Genomic DNA, 24,670 nt, shown 5'->3' with positions numbered 1-24,670 from the left:
ACTGAACTGAACTGAATTGACATTAAGTCTCGATTTATGTACATTGATGATAAGCTGGGAGATGATCATGTCTGTATGTGACAAACTTGTTTAATCTGAAATAATATTTGATTGTATTTTGTAACTCAATACCAGGTGAAAATAATAAAAATATTAAAAAAAAAAAAAAATGAAATAAATTATTTTTTCAACAACTTTGTTTTCTGTGTCTTTTTATATCTTTAAATGTCATTACTAAATAAATTATGTTTATTTTACTTTCTAAACTGTTTTTTTAATTTAACTTACCTCTATTCTTCTTTCAAAGTCCACTACAGTGTTCCGCATCCTGTTTATAATTAACTAGTTATAGAGATTTGCGTTAACCATACTGGAAGCTGTAGAAATAAATGAAGGCCAATACTTACCATTAAAATCAATGTAAAAGCGTGGGAATTTTTAATAAATACATACTTTTCAACATTTTAAAATGTATTTTACTATCTCACTGCTTCTTTAATCATTTTGTTTAATTTGTAATTAAAATATTTAATATTTTAAAAATAATAATAATAAGGTATTTAAAAAAACTATTCAATTCTTTTCTCTATTTAAACAATTTTTAAAATTGTATTTATTTATAAATATTCACATTAATACTATATTTTTTTAAATACTTTTCTAAACTTATCCATTTAATTTTTTTACTGTAAAAATCAAATTCATTAATTATAATTATGTTTACTTTATTATTATTAAGATAATAAAGCAAATTATATATTTTTTTTAATTATATTGATTAAAATTAATGCTATAGTTTTTTTAAATACTTTTCAAAACGTTTCAGTTTAATTTTTGTATTTTGTACAGTATAAATCCAAAACATTAATTTTAATTATGTTTTTTATTTTTAAAGTAATTTTTTAATTGTAAAAATGAAATAAATTAATTATAATTATGTTTACTTTATTAAAATTATAATAATAAAGCAAATTAAAAATTTATATTTAATTAAATTGATTAATATTAGTACGATAGTATTTTTTTAAATACTTTTCAATACTTTTCTGTTACATTTTTGTACAGTATAAATCAAAAACATTAATTTGTATTTTATTTAGTTTTTTTAATTAAGATAATACAGAAAATTAAAAAAATATATTTAATTTTATTGATTAATATTATTACTATAGTATTGTTTAAAATCCTTTTCAATCCTTTTCTATTTTTTTTTATTAATATTTTACAAAATTAAATAACAAAAAAAAGATTAATAATAATTTGCATTGTAATAGTACCTGCGTTGTAATAGCATGCATTGTAAAAGCATGCTTTGTAAATGCACCTGCGTTGTAATATTTGCGTTGTAATAGCACTGCGTAGTAATAGTTACGTTGCAATGGATGTTTACCCCCGGATTTCAGGAATAATTCTGTTAGCCTTGGGGTAGGTGACCAGGTTATGAAGCAGTTTGCCATTCTTGTCGCCCCACCCTTATACACGGGCCACTGAGGAGCGCCATAGCATTTTGGCATACTTGAGAGAGATCTGACGGATCTCATTCCGGAGCTCCGCAAGTTGTCTGGCAGGGTGGGCATTCTCTGTGTCTGTGAGGGTCATTTTCAGTTGTATGGCCTGGGCATCCAGGTGGGTCAGGTGAGCAGTCTGTGCCGCCCGCCTTGTGTGTTTTCCCAGTCTCTGGCCACGAGTCTGGGTAGCTTTTCCAGCTTTCCAGAGGGTGCCCGAGGAAGGGACCGAACCTTGGTTATTAAGGAAATAGTGTTGCATCTCTAGAGCAAGCACGTCCTTAATCTTGCTGCCACACATTCAGTTGCCAGACCATCTGCTCCCCAGCAGTGCTGCATCCCAAGCGGAGGAAAATGGCGGAGTGGTCCAAGATTCCACATGGGAGGATCGAGACGTTAGAGACCTGCTGGGCAGTCGGTAGTGGGCAGAAGGATCAAGTCGATTCGGGAGTGGGTATTGTGGGCCACTGAAGTGTGAGTGTGTGAGTGTATTGCGTCTCCCGCGGTTTCCAAATCCTCCAGGCGTCACACAGACCCAGGGCAGCTGACCAGTCTGATAGCTGTCTAGAGCTGGCCAGACTCGTCGAGGATGGGTCGCCCGTTGTGTCAAGCGACGGTTGCATTACTGCATTAAAGTCTCCCCCAAATATTGTCTGACCCTGAGGCAGGGAAGAGATTACCTCAATAAGGGACTGTAGAGTAGAGGCAGTGCTTATTTTGTGCAGGAGCTTTCAGGTGCTTAGGACTTGCACAATTTTTCTCCCCAGTGAGATGAGCCAAATAATTATTCAAAAGAAATATACCTACCGGTCCTGTGTCCCCATCCTTCCAGTTGGATTACTTTCTTGTCTGGTATATCTTCAAAGGATGGCCCATCCAGGTCCAGGCATGATGACTGCATCACATTAGTGATGTTAGTAGTGCATGCCTGCCTCTCAAGGAGCATTTTCTTTAACATTTATTAAATATTACGGTTGAGGGCGGGCTGATGATTGAGCTGCGGGCAAGACAGACTGGGGCCTGGCAAGTTCCTGTCTCGGCAATTAACTTAATGCGACATCTCCGAAGGAATTAAAAAGTGCATAGCTGTTTTCTGTTAACAACTCACTCCACACCAGCAGAAGCAGGCCATTAATTGTTCCTTTTAACTTGCATCGCATGCTGATTCTCTTGACCTTGGGGGCGGGCCTCGCCAAACCACAATTTTTGCCAGCGATCTTGTGGAGCCAGTGCCACGGAAAGTGCAGGTAAGACAGTAGTAGATAGTACCCCAAAAATGTACTATTGTGTGTCCTCTTCACCAATTTCTTTGCAGCAAATAAAGTTATAAGTTAACTCTCAACTCTGCTTTTTCTAGGTCAGCACCTCATGACTCCACAGCCATGTTCCTCTGCCACACCTGACCTCCCAATTTATGGGTTACCAGAGTGAATTGCCAGCGGCAGTGCTTTTCCGCATATGTAAACCAACATGTTTTCCTTTTTGCAGAATCTGCAAATGAAAAAGGGCAGGTTACAGCACTTGCCTGCAGCTGCAGTACAAGTTTTATGTAGAACCCAGTGACACATGAGAGGACAGAAGTTCCTGCAGGTTATCTATGTTCATCTTTCTAGCGCAAATTGGTCTACCGTAGGACCCCTGGCTCTAGCATCTCCCTTCTTGTAGTAACCTTAGATGTAAATCACACAGATATTAAAAATGTTTGCATTCATCTCAAAGGCCCAGACTGGTCAGGTTTCCACCTGCACTGGTTCCGCTGCCAACACAAGGAACATCAAAAAATACTACCATCTTCAGGCAACCTGCTTGGAGAACCAGCCTCCAGCACTCATGGCGACTGATGGAGTTAAAATGAGAATGACATTTTCCAAAGACAAGGGGTAGTTTCACATTGAAAGATTGTTCTTTTGAGCTTGAAACTAATTTAAACAGCAGAATGTAAACAATGCACGTTATTTTACTTGTGTTTTGGCCCAATAAAAAAATGCCACTATCACTCTTGCCCGCACATTTTTAACACACACTTTTTAGCACGTAATTCATACTAGCGTACCCACAGCTAACTTCTGGCTGCTTGGCCACTTAATCATTTGGCAAATGAATGTTCAGTTCAAAGACTTTACTCGAATTGATTTCACAATTCATAAAAGTATACAAATAGAAATCACAATTAAAATTCCATCTTTTCATTCAGAATTAGACATTACTAAAATTGGATTCTTTAAAATTGATTACTAGTTAAAAAGGATAAAACAATACAATCAATTTGATTACATAATAGTTAAAAATACTTAATTAGCTCTTACTATCCCATGACGATGGTCCTTCTTACTCTTAAAATTGTGTTCAAGTAAAGGGTCACTATGCTGATGGTAAAACAATCTTCTAAGGACCTAAGTTTGTTATAGGCGTCTCTTGCTTTCCTTAGGCCCCAGGTTAACAGGAGGGGTTTTAAGATTTGTCATCTAGAGTGGCTATTTAAAGTGCAAAAAAGAGTGCAGTGTATGTTTGATTGGAAAGAATTGTCATCACAGGGACACCGCCTTTTTGCTCTCGTCCAGTCATTGCAATTCGGGAATGATACAAGTCTATAAAAGGTTTCCAGGCGGAAGTATGTCAGGAGCCTACGATGCTGTAGGGGGTGGTCTATTACAAGATACATCTGAGGGCCCCTCTGAGGTGTCACTTCATCGTGGCTCATGACAGATTTTTTATTCCTTTCACCCTTCCACCTTTGCAATTCCAAATGTTCCAGCAACGTCTTTTTGAGCGTGGATCGCGAGAGCTGTTCCAGTGAGGCTGGGTCGGTAAAATATTCAGGATGACCAATCTCACGGACAAAGTTCTTAATGTAACTAAGCCATTTAATATTTTTCATCCCATCACAACTTAAACAGTCCTCAATAATAGATCTATTCAAATCTGTGGCAGGGTTGGTCCAGACATTATGCCAAAGTAAAACAGGGGCTAGTTTTATAATATCCGTAATGTAAATGAGAGCAACTTCGGCATGTAATACATATATGGGAGTACTCCCCGGTGTAGCTGTTATAAATCGAAGGAACCTATTCTCGATTCGCTGTATCGCCTCCACTTGCTGCCAGCCCCAAATGCCCGCCCTATAAGTCCCAATAGCCATACATTTTGATTTATATATTTGGAGGAGCTCCCTGACTGGCCTGTTTCCTATTTTTTTAGCAAAGCTCATAAGAGCACCAATTGCTCTATTAAATGCCATGGCCCTTGCATTCACAGCAGACTTCCACGTGCCTTGCCTATCGAAATGAATCCCCAAATAACAAAAGATGTCGGCTAACTCCACCTTCCTTTCATCTAAGGTAATTGGACATGGTGATCTTTGTTTGTTTGGACCGCACGACATGGTAAACATCTTCAAGACATTTACACGTAACCCTCTGGTATTCATAAAGTTAGTGAAGGTCTGTACGGCTTTCTGAAGACCCACCTTAGTCTGCGAGAGGATAGCCGCATCATCAGCATAAAGTAAAAAGGGGATGGGTTTGCCTTTAATTACAGGATAATCGTAATACTGTTGTGTTAAGCAAGAACCTACTCCATTAATATATTAGCCCCTGCTCAATTGTCCCCCGCCCTCCCCTAAACCCATACTGGAAAGGTGATAGCACTTCCTGTCCCTCTAGCCAGTCCTGAATGCGAGCAAGAATGACCCTGCCCGCCATCTTCATGAAGCCATCTAACAAAGAGATGGGCCGATAGCAGGCAGGATCATTCCTGTTCCCCTTTTTGTAAATCGGTACCAAAATTGCCTCCTTCCATGTTGGAATAATACCTCTTTTGCCCATGCAATTCAGGACTCTAGTGAGTAAAGGAACCCACAGGTCTGGATACGTTTTGAACACGTCAATAGGGACAGAGTCTGGTCCTGGGGTTTTAGAGGCTGAGCTTTCCCTTAAGGCTTTGTAGACCTCCTCTAATTTGAATTGAATATCTAAAGGGGACGGGCAAATGAATGAATTAGCACTGTTTCTGTTTCAAGTAATTTGTATCTGTGTAACCTGGGAATTTCTCAGGAGGCTGTAAGGGAGAGGCTTGGTTTGCTGTTGCCTCGAACATTCTTCACCACTTTTTCTCACATTTTACCTGATTTGAAGCTTAGGATGGTTAGAGGAGACAGGAATGTTTTGTTTATATCCATATGGAGTAATGCTAAACAAAACCAGACATTGCATGGTGATGAACAACTTAGAGGACTTTATTAAGCAGGAAATTATATATTAGCAGCAATTGAAAATAGTGTTCAACTGCAACATTTGTCTATAAAGTATTGGAGCAGCTCACCTAAAAATCATAGATGGTATGAATGGTATATATAATAGCAAAAAGAATCACCTCTTGTTCTCTGTGGTGGGGTCGAGACTGCTGTTGTAGTCAGGGACCATGGGTTGTGAGACTTTGTGTTATGATCGGATATTGCGACTGGAAGCCTTTGTTTCTGAGAGTGCATTGCATTGATTGATGCTTCTTTTTTGAATGGTCCGGTTGCAGCAAGGAAGAAGGGGTTTGGCAGCCAGGTGTGAGTAAGTGACATTCCAGAATAAGCATGATCAGAAAGGAACAGCAGGGCTTCAAATTCAGAGTTTACTCTGGTCCGCTCGCTGGCAGCACTGGACTCCAGACAGGAGCTCACTAATCACTGCTGGGCACCTGCACTGATTCTGCAAGTCAGATCCTGACAGCCTGTGTATACAGGAGTTAATGGGGCCTGTGATGTGCGTCCTGTTGGCCAGGGATGTGGAGGTGGGATGTCATGGGTGTGTAGAGCTCAGTCTACCCCTCTCCGGGTGGATGTGTAGTGTTTTCAGATTTACACCCCTGTGGGTGACAGGCACCTCCTCAGGATCGTGCTGTGCCACAGCTTAGCCCATCCGCGCTTCAATGACACACATCTAGTGACTGACCCTCACCCACAGATGCACAGTACAGGGTATAGACTGTTGTGTCGTGCATCCTTATGGCCTAGCACATGGCACATTTCCTGACCTTTCAACCTGGAGATTTTGGTTCTAACCCTTGTTATGGCACGTTCAACAATACTAGTTCTGGATGTGGGTGGGTGGAGCCAATATCGGGCGTGGGTGGAGCCAGTGGAGTGAGTGGGTGGAGCCCGTTTGTGTGGGTGTGGTCTCCTTAAACAATTTGACCACCTGCACTTAAAATTTTACAAATTAAGCACTGACTAATTAATGTTTATTTTATTATGTGTTTTTGACAATTATTTCTAAATAATCTTCTCCTCTGTTATTTATGAAGAGTTTGACTTTAAATGATAATTTGTTCTGGACGCTGAGGTCATTTGGTTTGTTTCTACTCACTATTTCAGTGGTTTCTACTTTTGTGTTATTTAATGTATACTTTCTCTTTTTCATTTTTTTAAGGCGGTTTTGTCGCTCTTTCCTTGCGTGTTTTTTTTCTTTTAGGAAACCTATGTAAAAATATAGAAGGTAAATCGTATTTTATTAATTATTTGCTATATAAGATGTTTCATAACAATTATGTTGTAGTGTAAATATAAGTTTGACTAACATGGTAATTAGTTGTTGACCTGTATATTCATTATATAAACTTTCTGTAATGGTTTGGTGCAAATAATCGCCAGAGTTTCCTCATTTTGCATATTGCCATTTTTGAAGTAGTTAGTTATTTTCCTAAAAATGGCATCAACAAAAGGTTAGCTGTGCTAAATTCATACTTTTCCCAGCTTTCAGGAACATACAGGGCTGAATAAAAAAAAAACAATGTTTGTAATTTGTTGGCATTTTTCAAAGACGGTGGAAACACATGGGTGATCCCAGAGAGTTATAGATTTCTGAAAGTAGACAAAATTCTGAATTTAGCAAGGGGTTATTTCTGTAGATTCCTCAAGGTTTTACCAAAAAATCTAACTATTGAAATGAAAAAATATTGAAAATGAGTAGGAAAAAATGTCCATTTGTGACAGCATTTCCAATTATAACTTCTTGTCACAATGGCTGGTTTACAAAAACAATATATCATTACATTTGCTAGATTCTTCTGGTTGCTGGGATATATACGGTTTATGGGTTTTCAAGAACCTGGGGTGCCCAGAGCTGCAACTTACAAAATAGGTGTAAAAAAAAACATAAGTTTCTGAAATGGGCACACAATATGGAGTTTAAGAGCAGTGATTTTGTGGGTACCCACACTAACATGGGATTTAGAGGGCATTTTCTCAAAATGTTTTCTTTCTTACACACTGGTTTACTTTTGGGCATCAGGGAATATTTTCTTTCAATGTTCAGGGGTGGGGGCTACCTAGAATGGGTGTGCCAATACTCCAGACCCCCCCCAGTAAATTGACACAGCCTTTCTTCCCCCAGTAGACATATGGGGGCAATAGACCATGATCTGCCCCCCCAGGGGGAGAGAGCCCACTAGGCACCAGGGATAGCACTGTTTTTTTATACTTGGGGGTGGGGACGCCTAGAATAAGCATTCTAATGCCCCAAACCACTCCAAAAAATAGTCACAGTCTTTCTGCCCCTCCTTGGGGGCATATCAGGGCAATAGCCGACGATGTACCCCATGGGAAGCAAATAGCCCACTAGGCACTGACCTTTTTTATGCAACATGCCTAGCTGTGGGTTGTTGGCCCTAGCACAGCCGGCACCTAGATAAACATAGCAAACTTGTACACTTTTGAAAACTAGACACCAAGGGGAAGCCAGGTTGGGGTGCCACAAATTTCCTACCACCCTGCATTCCCCCAGGTCTCCTGATAAAAATTGTACCTCACTTGTGTGGGTGGGCCAAGTACCTGCGACAGGCACAGGCCTAAAATGTATTGTGAAAACATCAAAATGATCCATCACAAAACAACCTTTAGCCCTGCTATTTTTTTGAGTTGTTCTCTAATCTCCCCCTCTGAGATACTAGTGGATAGGTACATCCTGTCTGTCTCAGACAGGTGAGGGAGATCCCTCAGGTACAAGCATATCTTAACAGCATCCGGTCTATAATCGGTATCCTCCTTGTATAGATCATGCATGAAGGAGCTAGCCTCCTCCCTAATCTCATCGTCTTCCTCCGGACCCTCTTTGGACCAGGCTCTTGATATGGTTCCTTACCCTATCCACTCTGGATTTCCAGGCCAGCAAGGAGCCACTTTTCTCACCATAGGCGAAATGCTGTAGTTTACTGGCATCCCATCTATCCTTCATAATTTTATCAATCCTGGCCAGGAGATCAGCTTGCAGGGAAACCAACTTGCTCTCAAATTGTGGCATAAGGCTTCAAGAAGTCAGGGCTGCCTGATGCAGCTCCGTCTCCTATTCCTTAATTTTCTTGAGGCTATCTATATCTACTTCTTTAGCTAATCTCTTTTTATTGGTCAATAAGGAGCTCAAGAGCCCCCTCAAATATGCTTTGAAAGTCTCCCACACTATTTGATGGCTAGTGGAGGTTACGTTAAACCTAAAAAACTCATCTGTTTTTGCGTCGAGCTCAACCCTCACACTCTCATCGAATAGCAAGATCCTGTCCTGAGTCCATCTCCTCTGGCACTCTTTAAGCTTGAGGTTGAGCTTCAGCTCAACATTGGAATGATCAGATATTGATGCAGTAATGTAGGCTCTGGACTTCAGATATGAGAGCAGACTCTGAGCCACTAAAAAGAAATCTATTCTTGAATATTGTCTGTATTTCTTACTGTAGAATGAGCTGCAGGGCCAGATGGGCTCCCTGTCGAGGTATATTTGGGCCTATCAGATAGGGTAGTGCTGGCTCTAAAAACCCTTTTTAATAAAATATATCTATACAGAGAAGCTATCCCCTCCTCATGGTCAGAAGCGACGGTGTCCTTGACCCCTAAGCAAGATAAGGATCCTCAAAAAATTGATTTTCTCTGGGATACTGGCTGCTAGGATGGCAAAAATCATTAAAACTATCAGACATCCCGATCAGAGGGGGTTCATACTTGGAAGGCAGCTCAATGAGCTCACCTTTCAAGCCATAGGGGCAATAGATGTTGCAACTGAAAAAAGGCTGCCACTAACTCTTGTTGCAATCGATGCCACTAAGGCGTTCGATCAGGTCGGCTGGAGTTATCTTTGGTAGACCATGTGAAGTTTTGGTTTTCCTAATAATTTTATTGAGGCTGTCAAATCTCTTTATTCGAACCCACAAGCAAATGTTTTAAATAATGGTATTCTAACTGAATGATTTAGTATTTGAGGAGGCACCAGACAGGGCTGCCCAATGTCACCCCTATTGTTTAATTTATATATTGAACACTTTGTTTGATCCCTTAGAGAAGATCCCCTCATTATGCCTTTCAAGATCGCTGACCTAGAACTTAAGTTTGCCCTTTTTGCGGATGACCTTTTAATGTATACATCTAACCATGTAAAAGCCATTCCTAGGCTGTTCGAGTTAGCTGGGGAATTCAGTAAGGTTTCTGGTTACAAATTTAATAGAGAAAAAACTGAAATAATGAGATGGAATTGCACTAATGCACTTAGCACAGAATCTGATAGACACATCTAAAATCAGCTGAGAGAAGGTTTCTAGGGAGGTGGGATGCTTATTGTCACGCTGGGCGAATCTACCATTGAACATATATGGGAAGAGGAACCTTGTAAAAATGATAATCCTGCCTAAGTTAACTTTTTTCTTTAATTCAATCCCACTTTCCTTTAATATCAGAGATCTTGCTACCCTTCAAGGTAAAACCGGGTCATTTATATGGACCGCAAAAACCCCGAGAATAGCGTGGAAAAAGCTTAGGAGAGGGCTAAAGATAGGAGGATTGGCCTTACCCGACCTACTCTCCTATTGCCATGCCTTTCATTTTGAAAAACTTTAGAATGCTAGCCAACAAGGTGGATTCTTCCTCTATGGACCTCTTGTTTCAGGCAATGCTACATGATGTCCAGCACCTACACCCAAATTAATGTAGATTGGAGTGGGAATATTAAATTATATGTAATTAGTGTCCAGCACATACCCCAATTTAATGTAGACTGGAGTGGGAATATTAAATTATATGTAATTAGTGTCCAGCACCTACCCAAAATTAATGTATGTTGCAGTGGGAATAGTAAATTTTATGTAATTAGTGTCCAGCACCTATCCCAAATTAATGTAGATTGGAGTGGGAATAGTAAATTATATTTATTTAGTGTCCAGCACCTACCCCAAATTAATGTACACTGGAGTGGGAATAGTAAATTATATTTAATTATTGTCCAGCACCTACCCCAAATTAATGACGACTGGGGTGGTAATAGTAAATTATTTGTAATCAGTGTCCAGCACCTACCTCAATTTAATGTAGACTGGAGTGGGAATAGTAAATTATATGTAATTAGTGTCCAGCACCTACCCCAAATTAATGTAGACTGGAGTCGGAATAGTAAATTATATTTAATTATGGTCCAGCACCCTACCCCAATTTAATGTAGACTGGAGTGGGAATAGTAAATTATATGTAATTAGTGTCCAGCACCTACCCCAAATTAATGTAGACTGGAGTGGGAATAGTAAATTATATGTAATTAGTGTCCAGCACCTACCCCAAATTAATGTAGACTGGAGTGGAAATAGTAAATTATATTTAATTAGTGTCCAGCACCTACCCCAATTTATTGTAGACTGGAGTGGGAATAGTAAATTATATGTAATTAGTATCCAGCACCTACCCCAATTTAATGTAGACTGGAGTGGGAATAGTAAATTATATGTAATCAGTGTCCAGCACCTACCTCAAAATAATGGAGACTGGAGTGGAAATAGTAAATTATATGTAATTAGTGTCCAGCACCTACCCAAAATTAATGTAGACTGGAGTGGGAATAGTAAATTATATGTAATTAGTGTCCAGCACCTACCCAAAATTAATGTAGATTGGATTGGGAATAGTAAATTATATGTAATTAGTGTCCAGTACCTATCCCAAATTAATGTAGATTGGAGTGGGTATAGTAAATTGTATTTATTTAGTGTCCAGCACCTACCCCAAATTAATGTACCCTGGAGTGGGAATGTTAAATTATATTTAATTTGTGTCCAGCACCTACCCCAAATTAATGTAGACTGGAGTGGGAATAGTAAATTATTTTGTAACTAGTGTCCAGCACCTACCTCAATTTAATGAGATTGGAGTGGGAATAGTAAATTATATGTAATTAGTGTCCAGCACCTACACCAAATTAATTTAGACTGGAGTGGGAATAGTAAATTATATGTAATTAGTGTCCAGCACCTACCCCAAATTAATGTAGACTGGAGTGGGAATAGTACATTATATTTAATTAGTGTCCAGCACCTACCCCAATTTAATGTAGACTGGAGTGGGAATAGTAAATTATATGTAATTAGTGTCCAGCACCTACCCCAAATTAATATAGGCTGGAGTGGGAATAATACATTATATTTAATTAGGGTCCAGCACCTACCTTAAATCAATGTAGACTGGAGTGGGAATAGTAAATTAGATTTAAGTAGTGTCCAGCACCTACTCCAAATTTATGTAGACTGGAGTGGGAATATTAAATTATTTTTAATTAGTGTCCAGTACTTACCTTAAAAGAATGTGGAGTGGAGTTGGATTTTTTTTATTAACATGACAAAAAATAAACAAAAAACATTACTATTATATTTTTGTTTAATACAAATTTATTTAGTCATATATTTGTTAAAACATTTTATGGTTACTTTTTAATTTCACATTTTTATTGAAATAGTACATTTTATTGAAAAAACATATTTTATGTACTCGTAAGTATGGTTTGAAATTTTAAAAAAAGGTAAATATTTTCTCAAATTATATACAGTTTTTATATTGTCATATATGTTGGTTGTACATAATATTTTTATATTAATATTAATAAAGAAAATATTCATATTAATTTTAGTAACAATATATTTAAATAGAAAACATATTTTAACACAGCTTTATTTATATACATTTTGAAAAACATTTTGAAATAATTTTTACAATTTTTCCTGTTTTTAATAAATATAATAATAAATATTATGTATTTTATCATATTTATTTTTATAATTTTACAAAATATGTAGATATTGTTAAGTATTCTCATACAAGTAAATACATAGTATTCAGTTTTTTACTCTGTAAAGGAATATTTTCAAACATTAAATAATATCTTTTTATATTAATCATTTTATTTAGTTTTGGGTCTTGTATTTTGTAACCGCTTTGGGTCTTTTTGTGTCATTTGGATGAAGACTAGCTCGCGGTTGGGAGATACTTCACGTCGCTGAAGGTAAAGTTTGTTTTATATGTTTTAAGTGTGTTTTAAATTATTTTTGATAGTAGTTTGGTACTATTTAGTGTGGTTAGAAGTAAGTTAGTTGTATTAGGCGTTTTGATATGTTGTATTTACGTATGGTAGATGTATGTAATTTTTAGCGTTGTATAGGCTTGCTTGTAGAGTTAGTGTTTCGATGTTTAAAGTTTATTAAGTGAAATCTAATGTTACTATTACTGTTAGTAGGAGTTTATGTGTTGTTTTGTGTGAGTGGGAATGTATGTTTTATGTATTTTTGTTGCAGGAGTTCGTTATGTCGGAAGGAGTCGTTTTTTTTTTTTTTAAAGAAGTGTTTGTTAGTTTTATTAACTAATGGATTTTTAACACTTCTTTACATTTTTCGGTTTTCCTGGAGCGTTTATTCTATTTTTTATCATTTTTCGAGATTTTTATGGTTTTTCAAAATACCTTCATGGAATGGACTATTCTGTTTTGGCACAGTTGTATTTTAAAAAAATTTTTGGGGTACAATTTTTCTAAACTGGATTTTTTTGGTGTAAAAGGATTCTGCAGCCTTTGGGATATGTTTGGTAAGTGTTTTAGATTTTATTTATTGTGGGTGGGTAATATTATTATGATTATTGTTATGTTTTATTTCTTTCAAATATTATTAATGTGCGTATATATGTTAAAAAACTTAAAATATATATTGCCCACATTAATTAATTTTCCTGATACAATATATGCTTGTGATTTACATTGTATTGTTTGCATTTTATTTAGGACTGTTTTGTTGGTTACAGTAATTAGAGTAGTGTTTTGGCTATTATGTTGAGGTATTCAATGCCTTTTGTGCTAGGGTACAGCTTTACTTGTTGTTCTAGGTATTTGTGCATTTGTTTCGTTTGTTTAGATGTTTTTGGAGTTAGTTCAGTAATGGATTGTTCCATTCTGAATTCTTGATAACTTTGCTCTTTTTGGAGGCATTTAATAAATGTTTCTAAAGTTGGTTTAGTTCTGCCTGTTGATTGGAGGAAAGCATTGTGCCAGCCTTCAACAGCGTTGTTTGTTTTAGATTCCCCATTTAAGGTGCTTCGGTAAATGTTCCACCAGGGTATTAAGAATATTGAATTTCTTCTGTGGCCAGATCTATGGAGCCTACCTACCCATGTGTCCTCAAAGTAGTCTAAGAGTGAACTTAATTTAGCTTCATTTTGTTTGTAAAATGTGCTATCAATTAAAATGTTGTAGTGTTCGGCCACATCGGTTTCTGGAACGTAAGCCAGTGCTGTTAGTTTTTTGATTTGATATGCAAAAGATTAATTGGTTGCATATTCTATGCTTAGGGTTGTCTTTTGTAAATGTCTCCATAGACACTGATTAAAGTGATAGTAGCAGCCTTGTATACAGGTATGGGGGTGTATTTTTAAAATACTTGAAAGCATTGCTTGTTCAAAATCAAGTATTATTTTTTCTGGGGAATAGTTATTAGTTATCTGTTTGATAGTGTTTAATAATTCCAAATATGTTGAATTAGTTTTATTTGGTAGCAGATCATAAAGTAGAGGTATATTGCAGTTTTGATATAGGCCATGTATCGTTTATAATTGGTAAAAAGGTTTGGGAGAGATGTTAAAAGTCCCATCCATCATCCAATATTGGCTTTGTTGGAGTTTTATGAGGTTAATAGCTGTGCCAAAAATTATTAGCCTTTTTCCATTGTTTTCGTTGTCGTAAATGACAAAAGGTCATTTGTTTAAAATTATAGTTTGGTCAGGATTTAAATTTATATCGCTATATGTTCTAAGAGGTAGAGTGGTAGTGGTAGTTGTTCTTTTGGTATGTGATATTATTCTTTTGAGGGAAACTATATTTGGTATTTGGGTAGTGGCTGTTTTAGGTATTTGGGGTATCTGTTCTTTAAAGATTACCCTTGTTGGTTTTTGGGAACCTGTATTTGCTTCTTTAATGTTTTCTAATGCTGTTCTAACTTCTATTTGGGTTATGTTTGGTGGGTGGTTGTGTTCCCTGGTATAAAGGACTGTTGCTTCCCTAGTTGTTGCCCTTCCATAACATTTGTTGGAGTAATATTTGCAACATTTCCAATTTACTTTCCTCCCAAATTGTTTCTCTTGGGTATAAGTGTAACCCATGTAGCAGAGTCATAGTTTTCCTTTATGGCTGGTAACAAATTCAGCTCCTTCTGTCATTTTGTTGTTTGTTAATCTATAAGAAATATATTTTATAGTTATTTAAAATAAAGATATATGTATATTATTAACATTTCTATTGTGCATGCTTACCTTTTTGGAAATCCAGTCTTTGATGTGATGTTGTTTATTGTTTAGTTGTGGTCTGCATTTTCTATGTATTCTTTACCTGAAAAATAAAAGCATTTATTTGTGTTAATTGTTCTGATACATTTTTTAAGTTGCAGTTACAGTTTTTGCTATAAGTTTTAGCTTACACTTATTGTATGTTTTAATAAAAGTATTTGGACATACTTACTATGTTAGTTGTATCTTTGTTTTCAGAGTTCAATTTTATGTTGTTTGTTAGTAGAGTATATGGCTGAGATACCCGCCACCCCCTCTCAACACAATCCCCAAGGATGGGAAACCGGAAACAGTTCTGAACTTTTGGAAGACGGGAGGGAGTGACCCTCCCGGTCGTATTTATTAAAATATGAAACAAAATTAAAACATTAAAATAACAGTTTCATATTATGTACAATTTCATTACCACATTGCGATGTTTGGCTAACCTTAACATATTCTCTAATACAAAGGTTCTCCTAGCCGAACTAACATCCTACAAAAACATCTAACTTGAAATTTTGAAATTGTACATCCTAACGTTTAAGGGCCAACGGCAAGGTCGTAACCGGTGTCAAGATCCCTACCCAGAAATATCCCCCTCACTTGTGAGGGGCGACCGCACAGAGGTGTACCTCGAGTGCAACTACCAATTTCCCTTGACTTGACGGGGGCCCCAATAAACTCGACGCCACTTAAAGGTCGTCCGAGGACTCGTGTGAGGAATCTAGAAGGTAGCGTAGACCCCCCCCCCCAAACCCCACACAACTTACCATATCTGCCGTCGCAGATGCCCTGGCCCCGGGAAATTCTCCGGGAGGGGGCTGTAGCCCCTCCTACCCAGGAAGGGGCCTTGACCGCCTTTCCTTTCCTTTCGGCGTCCCATCCTTAGAAGGGACCGCCTTCCCCGTTGAGGGGCCAATGGCCACCTCCTTCGAGCGCTCCCATCCGTAATGGGTGACGCCCACTCTTAGGGATCTTCCAATTAGTGCTCACCGATCATGACCTTACCGCCCGACCAAAATAAATACGACAGTTCTAAACTAAATGAGTTCTAGACCGACTGACTAAATTACTTAAGTTAGTCAAAAGCAACAATTTTATTACAAACATGCTACTGATCAACACTAGAGCAGGATTACTTTATTTGCAAAACATACCACAAATTGACCATTTCTTTATTGCATATTCAAGGCTATCACGATAATAATCCGGACCTGCAAACAGAAGAGTTACCACATCAAACTTTATTCAAAACTACTTGCTGTCCTCAGGGGCCGGTGGGTGGGTCAAAATTGGCTCTTCGTTCCGTCTCGAGCTCACGTGCAGCGAGGTGGTGCAGCTTCAGAGCACAGGAACAAGAGGATGCTTCCTTGGCTTGTTGCTCCTTTTATCCATCTTCAGGGCGGGAGTAAACCCGCCCCGGCCTGCCCCGAGGGCGTGGCCCGGCCGCGTCAGTGTCTAGGCCAGCCCACTCCAGGGCGGGAAAAAGGCGCGCCCCGGCTAGGCCGCTTCGGGCATACCAGCCGAGACTCGCCTCCCGCCCAAAATGGCTTCCCGGGGGGATCGTGGTACTCCGCCATACGTTCGGGGGGACCGAATGGTCGCCCCTTTCCATATGGCTGAGATACCCGCCACCCCCTCTCAACACAATCCCCAAGGATGGGAAACCGGAAACAGTTCTGAACTTTTGGAAGACGGGAGGGAGTGACCCTCCCGGCCGTATTTATTAAAATATGAAACAAAATGAAAACATTAAAATAACAGTTTCATATTATGTACAATTTCATTACCACATTGCGATGTTTGGCTAACCTTAACATATTCTCTAATACAAAGGTTCTCCTAGCCGAACTAACATCCTACAAAAACATCTAACTTGAAATTTTGAAATTGTACATCCTAACGTTTAAGGGCCAACGGCAAGGTCGTAACCGGTGTCAAGATCCCTACCCAGAAATATACCCCTCACTTGTGAGGGGCGACCGCACAGAGGTGTACCTCGAGTGCAACTACCAATTTCCCTTGACTTGACGGGGGCCCCAATAAACTCGACGCCACTTAAAGGTCGTCCGAGGACTCGTGTGAGGAATCTAGAAGGTAGCGTAGACCCCCCCCCAAACCCCACACAACTTACCATATCTGCCGTTGCAGATGCCCTGGCCCCGGGAAATTCTCCGGGAGGGGGCTGTAGCCCCTCCTACCCAGGAAGGGGCCTTGACCGCCTTTCCTTTCCTTTCGGCGTCCCATCCTTAGAAGGGACCGCCTTCCCCGTTGAGGGGCCAATGGCCACCTCCTTCGAGCGCTCCCATCCGTAATGGGTGACGCCCACTCTTAGGGATCTTCCAATTAGTGCTCACCGATCATGACCTTACCGCCAGAGGCCGGATAGTTGACCGGCTATCCGGACTCCCCACAACACTCCTACCTAAAGGTCATGTCTTAAAGTCTTTAGCCAAGCTATACAGTCTCCTATGAGTAACTCGTTCCCCACCCGGGATAAATGAACACCATCCCCCAAATACATACTGTCACCAGTAATACAACCATGCGAAATAGAATGCAGTGTATTGGAACGGAACAATCTACTCACTTTGTTATTAATTTTTCTTACTGAATGATTCAGAGCAGAAACCGAAATAGCCCCCCGCCATTCTTTTCGTGGGATCATATGTGACCATGCAATCGTGCACCCTGGAACTCTCCTCGCCAACCAACTTACAGTGGAAAGCATCGCCTCAAGAAGAAGTCGTCTACCAGTGGTGACCAAATCATTGCCCCCAAGATGTACTATGACTATAGACGGCGGTGACCTCGTCCGCCCTAGCAAACCCTCAAAATATGATTGAAACTGGTCAATACAGAGTCCGCCCTTTCCGTAGAAGGACACACTGTACCCGTATTCCCCAGCCACGTGAATCATGTCACCTGCTTTGAATACGTCCGCGGCACGCCTCACGTATGAGTGGCCTACGACCCACACCTCCTTTTCCACAGCCGGTGAAGCGCGACCGCTGGCCCGGTGTTGGGTCGACTGCATAGTCCGCCCCGCCTCGTAGGCTTGCGCAACTGAAACCAAACAAAAACAAGAAGCGTGAGTACATCATTACGGCTTCACAACATGTGCAACCGCACATACCTCTTATAACAATTGGAGGACCAACACCCCACACGTTTAATTTGTTCAACATTCAGACCCCTGGCCGTAGCCTCTGTAGCAGCCCCTATCCGAAAGGAATGGGTCCCAAACTCGCCCGGGTTCAAGCCCGCGGCAGTAATCGACATCGCAAGCACCCGCTGAAACTGAAACCTCGTCAGTGGGGTGGCGTCAGCGTGTCTCAACAAGGTCCCCCCCCATGATGCCACCCTTTGTGCTAAATACTCCTCTACACAACTCACCGGGCACATGGAGGACCCAGAGATCCTTTGTACGATCGTGCAATCACCCATCGCACCCTGATCGGTCTTGGACCTGACGAACGAGAGAGTCATTGTCTCCCCTCTGATCTGAACGTGCTCTCGGCACAGTCCCCCCATTACGTCCTGCTTGTTCCTCGCCACTAGTTCGCTTACCCGCATAGCCCCATGGAATGCCAGCGTAAAAGCGGCTCGGAATAACACTGTTTCAAACTGGGATGAACATGTTGCAGGGAGTCTAGATAATAACAGGGCCAACCTATCCAAACCTATCGGGCGCCTTTCATCTACTCTGCGACCCTCAAGGCGTTGCCACCCACGTAGCGCTTTTTGTACAACGAAAGACGCTGTCGGGTCCTGGATCCCATGAGCCCTAGCCACAAAGGAAATGGCGGCTCGATGCCTCTGGGCCGTAGCCACTGATTTGCCTGCCTGACGTAATGACAGCAGGAATTTCACTACCAACTCCTCCTGGCCCCAAAGCTCCCCTCTAGCTGCCCCCAAAAAGGCCCAATAGGAACGGAACGCCCCTTCATATGCCTTCCTTGTCCTGGGTGCTCCGGCCTGCCCCGAGGGCGTGGCCCGGCCGCGTCAGTGTCTAGGCCAGCCCACTCCAGGGCGGGAAAAAGGCGCGCCCCGGCTACGCCGCTTCGGGCATACCAGCCGAGACTCGCCTCCCGCCCAAAATGGCTTCCCGGGGGGATCGTGGTACTCCGCCATACGTTCGGGGGGACCGAATGGTCGCCCCTTTCCATTCTGTTCTGGTGCTAGAAAATAAAAAGTAGATTTGCATTAGTAAATTGATCATGTTTGTTATTTTTAGCACTTCGTTTCATTTACTTCATTTTATTTACTTACTTTTTAATCACTGATTTGTAGGTTGGGTTCTGATGTTTTAGTAGGTGTAGTCGAATGTATCCAATGTTTAGTTGTTCCCTTTATTTTCTGTATTTTGTTTATCTGTAAAAAGAATGCATTTATTTTTGTTAACTGTTTGGAAATAATGTTTTAGTTTGCTGTTAAATTTTTTCCTATGCGTTTTAGTTTAAATTTATTTTATGTTGTTATAAAAAGCTTTGGACATACTTACTTTGTTAGTTGTATTTTGGTTTTCTGAGTTCTGTTCTATGTTCTTTGTCTGTAGTGTATTCTGTAGTAGTAGGATAAAATAACAAATAGATATGTTTTAGTTATTGGATCATGTATTTTTATTTAACATTTTAGCAGTTAGGTTAATTTAGTTTTTTTAAGTTACTTACTTTTTATCCTCTGAATTGTAGGTTGAATCTTGATGTTCTTGTAGGTGTCGTCGAATTAATCCACAGTATTTTTTTCTGTCGTTTTTTTTCCATGTGGTTTGTGTTTAGTGTTTAATTGTTTATATAGTGGTTTGGAGTTAGTAATTAGTTTGCTATTGGTCAATTTGTATTTGCAGTGTTTTTATTGGTTACTTAGTATTTTTGAAAATATGTTAGTGTATTTATTTTACATATAAGGGAAATGCTAATTTATTGTATGGTTAGATAATTTTATATAATTTATTTAATTATTTTTAGTCAAATTTCTATAGAATTTAATATATTTAAATTGTGAAATGTAATTTTATTTATAGTTTGTTACAAGAGTTGTATATTTTTGTGTTAATTGTATTTTTAAATGATGAAAAGTGTAATTGTATAATAATATTTATTTTCGATATTTCTAAATTAACGATATTATTGTTGTCGATAATGTTACTCTTGATATTTTTAACTTATTGTGTACATTATTTAGTAATCGATATTTAAATATTTCGATATGTATGTTGTCGATAATAGTGAGATCGGGGTTTTTGTAGGTCGATATTTTATATCCGATATTTTTGTGTCGATATATGTGTATGTCGATATTGTGTCCATCGATATTATGTCAGTGATTCACAGCCAGCATATTCCTCCCCCTTACTGTTGCATGACCACTACAGGATACTGGATCACTGAGAAGGCGGTGATCCTGTGATGGACGGACCGACACACTAAGAATACTGAGGGTGGACCTCTAGTAGCGGCGGTCTCAGTACTCGTAATAAGGCCCATAGTGGTAACATGAACTATAGTAAAATGTCAGTGAATGAGGGGAACATGGCAGCCAGCAAGGAAGCCGTTTGTGAGTTGAGTGCCTCAGATAACCTTTACTACAATGCTGCAATGCTGATGCGGGTACGGTTTTACCACTGAACGCATGGTATTTCTTATCTGAACTACCTCTGTACCTTTTCGAGTTGACTGGATTGCGGATTGTGGACTGTGAGGTCGCAGGTCACATCTTGTGGCATTTTGGTCCCGCTGGTAGCCACAGCCGCGGCTGCTCGACTGATCGGCAGCTTGGCGGCGTGGCAGTTGGAGGATTGCGCTTGAGAGGGAGCTGAGCAGCTGGCAATTGCCCTGAGCTGTCCTGAACCGTCCTGGGGAGTCTCCGCGGCATCTCTGCTTTGCCCAGGAGAGTGTCTCTGTGTCTTTGTGGTGTTTTGGCCCCTCTGGGCCCCCATAGTACAGGAAGTGAATGAGGGGAAAAAAACAGAGGAAGAAAAAAACAATAGCGAGCTGAGGCTAGTTGTGGTGAGGTGATGCGGTGAATGCCTGATTTAAAGACACCAGTAGGTAGGTGCTGGAGAAAACTTGGACTTGAGTTTACCAAGCACATCAGAAGCACCTCAGAAGTAAGAGAGTAAAGACCCAGGCACTAAAACAAAGTAATTAAGACTTAGAGGCGTTATTGTTGTGTTGCGCTTTTGTTTTTTAGCTAAATGCATGATATTAACGTTGTTACTTTTCTTAGGGCTGCAGGCTCATTTGCAAAGCATCATCGTGTCCGGTGCACTATACGCCGCAGGGAAATCGTCTTTAGGCTAAATCAGGATAGGGTTAGTGCCTTCGATATTTCTGGTACGGACGATTCTGGGAATCATTTTGGTTCTTATCCAGAGCTATGTACAGATTTAATGAGGGTGATAAGACAGAGTCTGGTCTTTCCTTTTGACACCTGTGTTTCTCCTTCAGAGCAGCTAAATCAGGACACAAAATTGAAATATGTACCCTAACCCTACCCCATGGAGGTAGTTATCCAACAACCTGGTCAACAACCTGGTTTTCCTGAGGCTACTGCGGCTGCTAGGGAGGGACTGTTATATGTAGGGGTCTCCGATATCCCAGGTCGCCCGGGTCCCATTAGTACCCCCACTATTACCCCTACCATCCCCATCACCCCTTCCATTCCAACTACCGAGCTAACATATGGGAGTCGGTATAAATTAAGATCACATAACTTCTTGGGGAGAGACTTTTCGGTAGCACAGCCCTATCAAGTTGCCGAGATTGGTGAAGGAGAAGGTAGACAAAAGCCCAAACAGAGGCAGTTACCTAACAAACCGGTGAAGCTCAGCCCAGCAGAGAGCCGGAAAAAAATAAGAATTTTGTACCTGTAAAGGTAGCCCCTTCACTTAGGTCCTACTTTCTGGCCAATGCACAGTGCAACATGGACTCCGTAAAACAGTGTGGGACTGCAGTTACAGTAGAGGAAAGCCCGGAGGTGAACCCCTCTGTCACACTCTTTAACCGTATTGCACCTTTGAGTCCTATGCCCTCACTGACTGGGGAGGAAAAACAAGAAGAACTTGAGGAGGTAGGGTTTACGCCTTTGGAGGAGGCTGCTCAGAGCACGGAAACAGTTCAGGGGCTGTAAAAACAGTTGACTTTGGAAATTGGGGCTTGCTTTTCTACCTCGGAAGGAAACCAAAAAATAATACCAGATACCTGTACTGGTTTAGAAGAACATTTTTTGGCACTCACGCACAGGATAGAAGCCCTAGAACAAAAAGTAGGGGATCTGGGGCAGGAGGTCAAGGACAACGCTCAAGAGGTATTAAGACTAAAAGAAAAAGAGCCAGACATGGCAGAGAGATTGGAGACCCTGGAAAATATTTCAAGAAGGAATAACATTAGGATCTTGGATTTAAAAGAAAAAATTCACAGAGAGCAATTATTGGGGGTGGCTCTTAAACTTTAAATTATTTAAGTCCAAGACGCTTCCTTCAGAATCCGTTCTGATATTTCCCGGGTCACGGAAGACAGGAAATGGTAGCTGGGAAAGCGGATGAATGCTTTAAAGGATTTAGGAGCCCAGGTGCAGCTGCGCTTTCCTGCCTTCTTAAAAGTGGTCGAAGCGAATGAAATGCATAATTTTAGGTTCCCGGAGGAGGTAGACAGCTTTCTTGCACAATGTAATGCTACTGTGTAAGATACGGGGTAAGCAAATCAGCATCTAACGTTATTTCTAACAATAAACACATAAGAGGCTAGGGGCCCCTGGCTAAAAAGGCAATATTTATGGCCAATAGATAGTTTGGGAGGGTTCCCGCAGGGTGGGGGGGTAGGCGGGTGGTGATGGGGGGTAGTGGTGGTGTTCATGTGGTTTGGTGGGTATCATTGGGAAAAAATAAAAATAAAAATATATAAAAGTAATGTGATATTACAGCTTCCAATAACTACTGCAGAGGGTGGAGCCTGCATTATGATGGGGTTAGGCCTACCCGGGATGGGAATCAACACCTTGAATTTTTAAGCTGGAATGTTAATGGTTTGAGAGTTAAAAGAAGACAGCGCCTTATTTTTCAATACTTGAGGAACAGTTCAGCCAGAATGTATTTGATTCAGGAGACCCACCTTTTACAAGCAGAGTGCAAAGCATTATTTGGTAAACTAAAGGGGGTGGATAAAATTATCTCCTCTGATTAGCAATGCTGCTCAAAAGGGGTCGTGATAATATCAAAATTCAATTCGGGAGTTGAGATCACTAAGTCTTAGGTAGATAATAAAGGACGTTGGGTTATCATTGAAATCAAATTTCAAGAGATAAAATATACCCTAGTTAGTTATTACAGGCCTAACGAAGATTATATTTTCCCTTTGAATTATCTTTGTTAGGCATTTGCAGACTTTGAGGCTTTTTTGATCTTGGCTGGGGACTTTGATGTACTTTTAGACAACAAGTTAGATAGGTCTTCTCCTCGTACTCAGATAGAAGCCCCTCATGTTAAAGCACATCTTTTGAATATCCTAAAATGTTTTAACCTATGTGATGTGTGGAGGAAAAAACATGGAGAGGTCAGGGAGTACTCCTTTTATAGTAAAAAGAACTCTCGCTGTTCTAGAATAGACTATGTATTTATGGAGGAAGCGGAAACCCATAAGGTTAGTCTAATGAATATATGCCTATCCATTTATCGGATCATGGAGCTATGGCTTTTAAACTGGATTTTCCCCCAGATGTATCTTTAAGGAGATGGACATTAAATAGGAGGTTCCTCCTGTTATCTTCTACTCTGGGCTTTCGAAGTTCGAAACTGACACCTTCTTTCATAATAACTTAGGGTCTGCCCCCCTACATATTGTCTGGGATGCCTTCAAAGGCTTGGCTGAGGGGGGCATTAAAAGGGGCGGTAGCAGGGTGGGCTAGGTCAGAGAGGGAAGAATTGGCCAATTTAGAACAATAGATAGTGGGGGGAAGCTGATTTAAAGGCGAGACCTCCTGATGACCCGGAGAATGAACGATGGGTAAAGAGAGTGGAGGAGCAGCAGTTAAAATTTAAACAGACAGAATACATTTTACATTAAAAGTGGGAGATAAGTAAAATGAGGAATTTTGACCAAGGGGAGAATTGCTATGATGTCAAGGATCAACAGAGCTAAAAAGTACATAGCAAGATTAAAGTGGGTACACAATTTACAAAGGAGAAATATAAAATAGAATAGGCCTTTTCAGGGTTCTTTCGAGAATTATGTCATGAAAATTTACAGGGGGTAGAGGAGCTTATAGATAGGTGGCTGACCGAGAAACAACTATCAAGGTTAACTGAGGCTAATCAAGAATTTCTCTCTTTAGAAATTTCAGGGAGCAAGATATTAGAGGTGTTAGTTTCAGCTAAAATGGGGAGAGCCGCTGGCCCGGGTGCAATCAAGATCTATTCATTGTTGAAGGATGAAATCATTCTGGTCTGGTTGCAACTATTTAACAAAATACTAAAGGGTATATCTCCCCTGCCGGACTCATGGTCTGCTCATATCATCCAATCTCCCTATTAAATGTTGATTGTAAGGTTTTTGCAGGGATTTTAAATAAACAGCTT

This window comes from Lissotriton vulgaris, chromosome 8 (assembly GCF_964263255.1).
Source record: "Lissotriton vulgaris chromosome 8, aLisVul1.2, whole genome shotgun sequence".
Taxonomy (NCBI): domain Eukaryota; kingdom Metazoa; phylum Chordata; class Amphibia; order Caudata; family Salamandridae; genus Lissotriton; species Lissotriton vulgaris.
Note: the sequence above shows the minus strand (reverse complement) of the source record.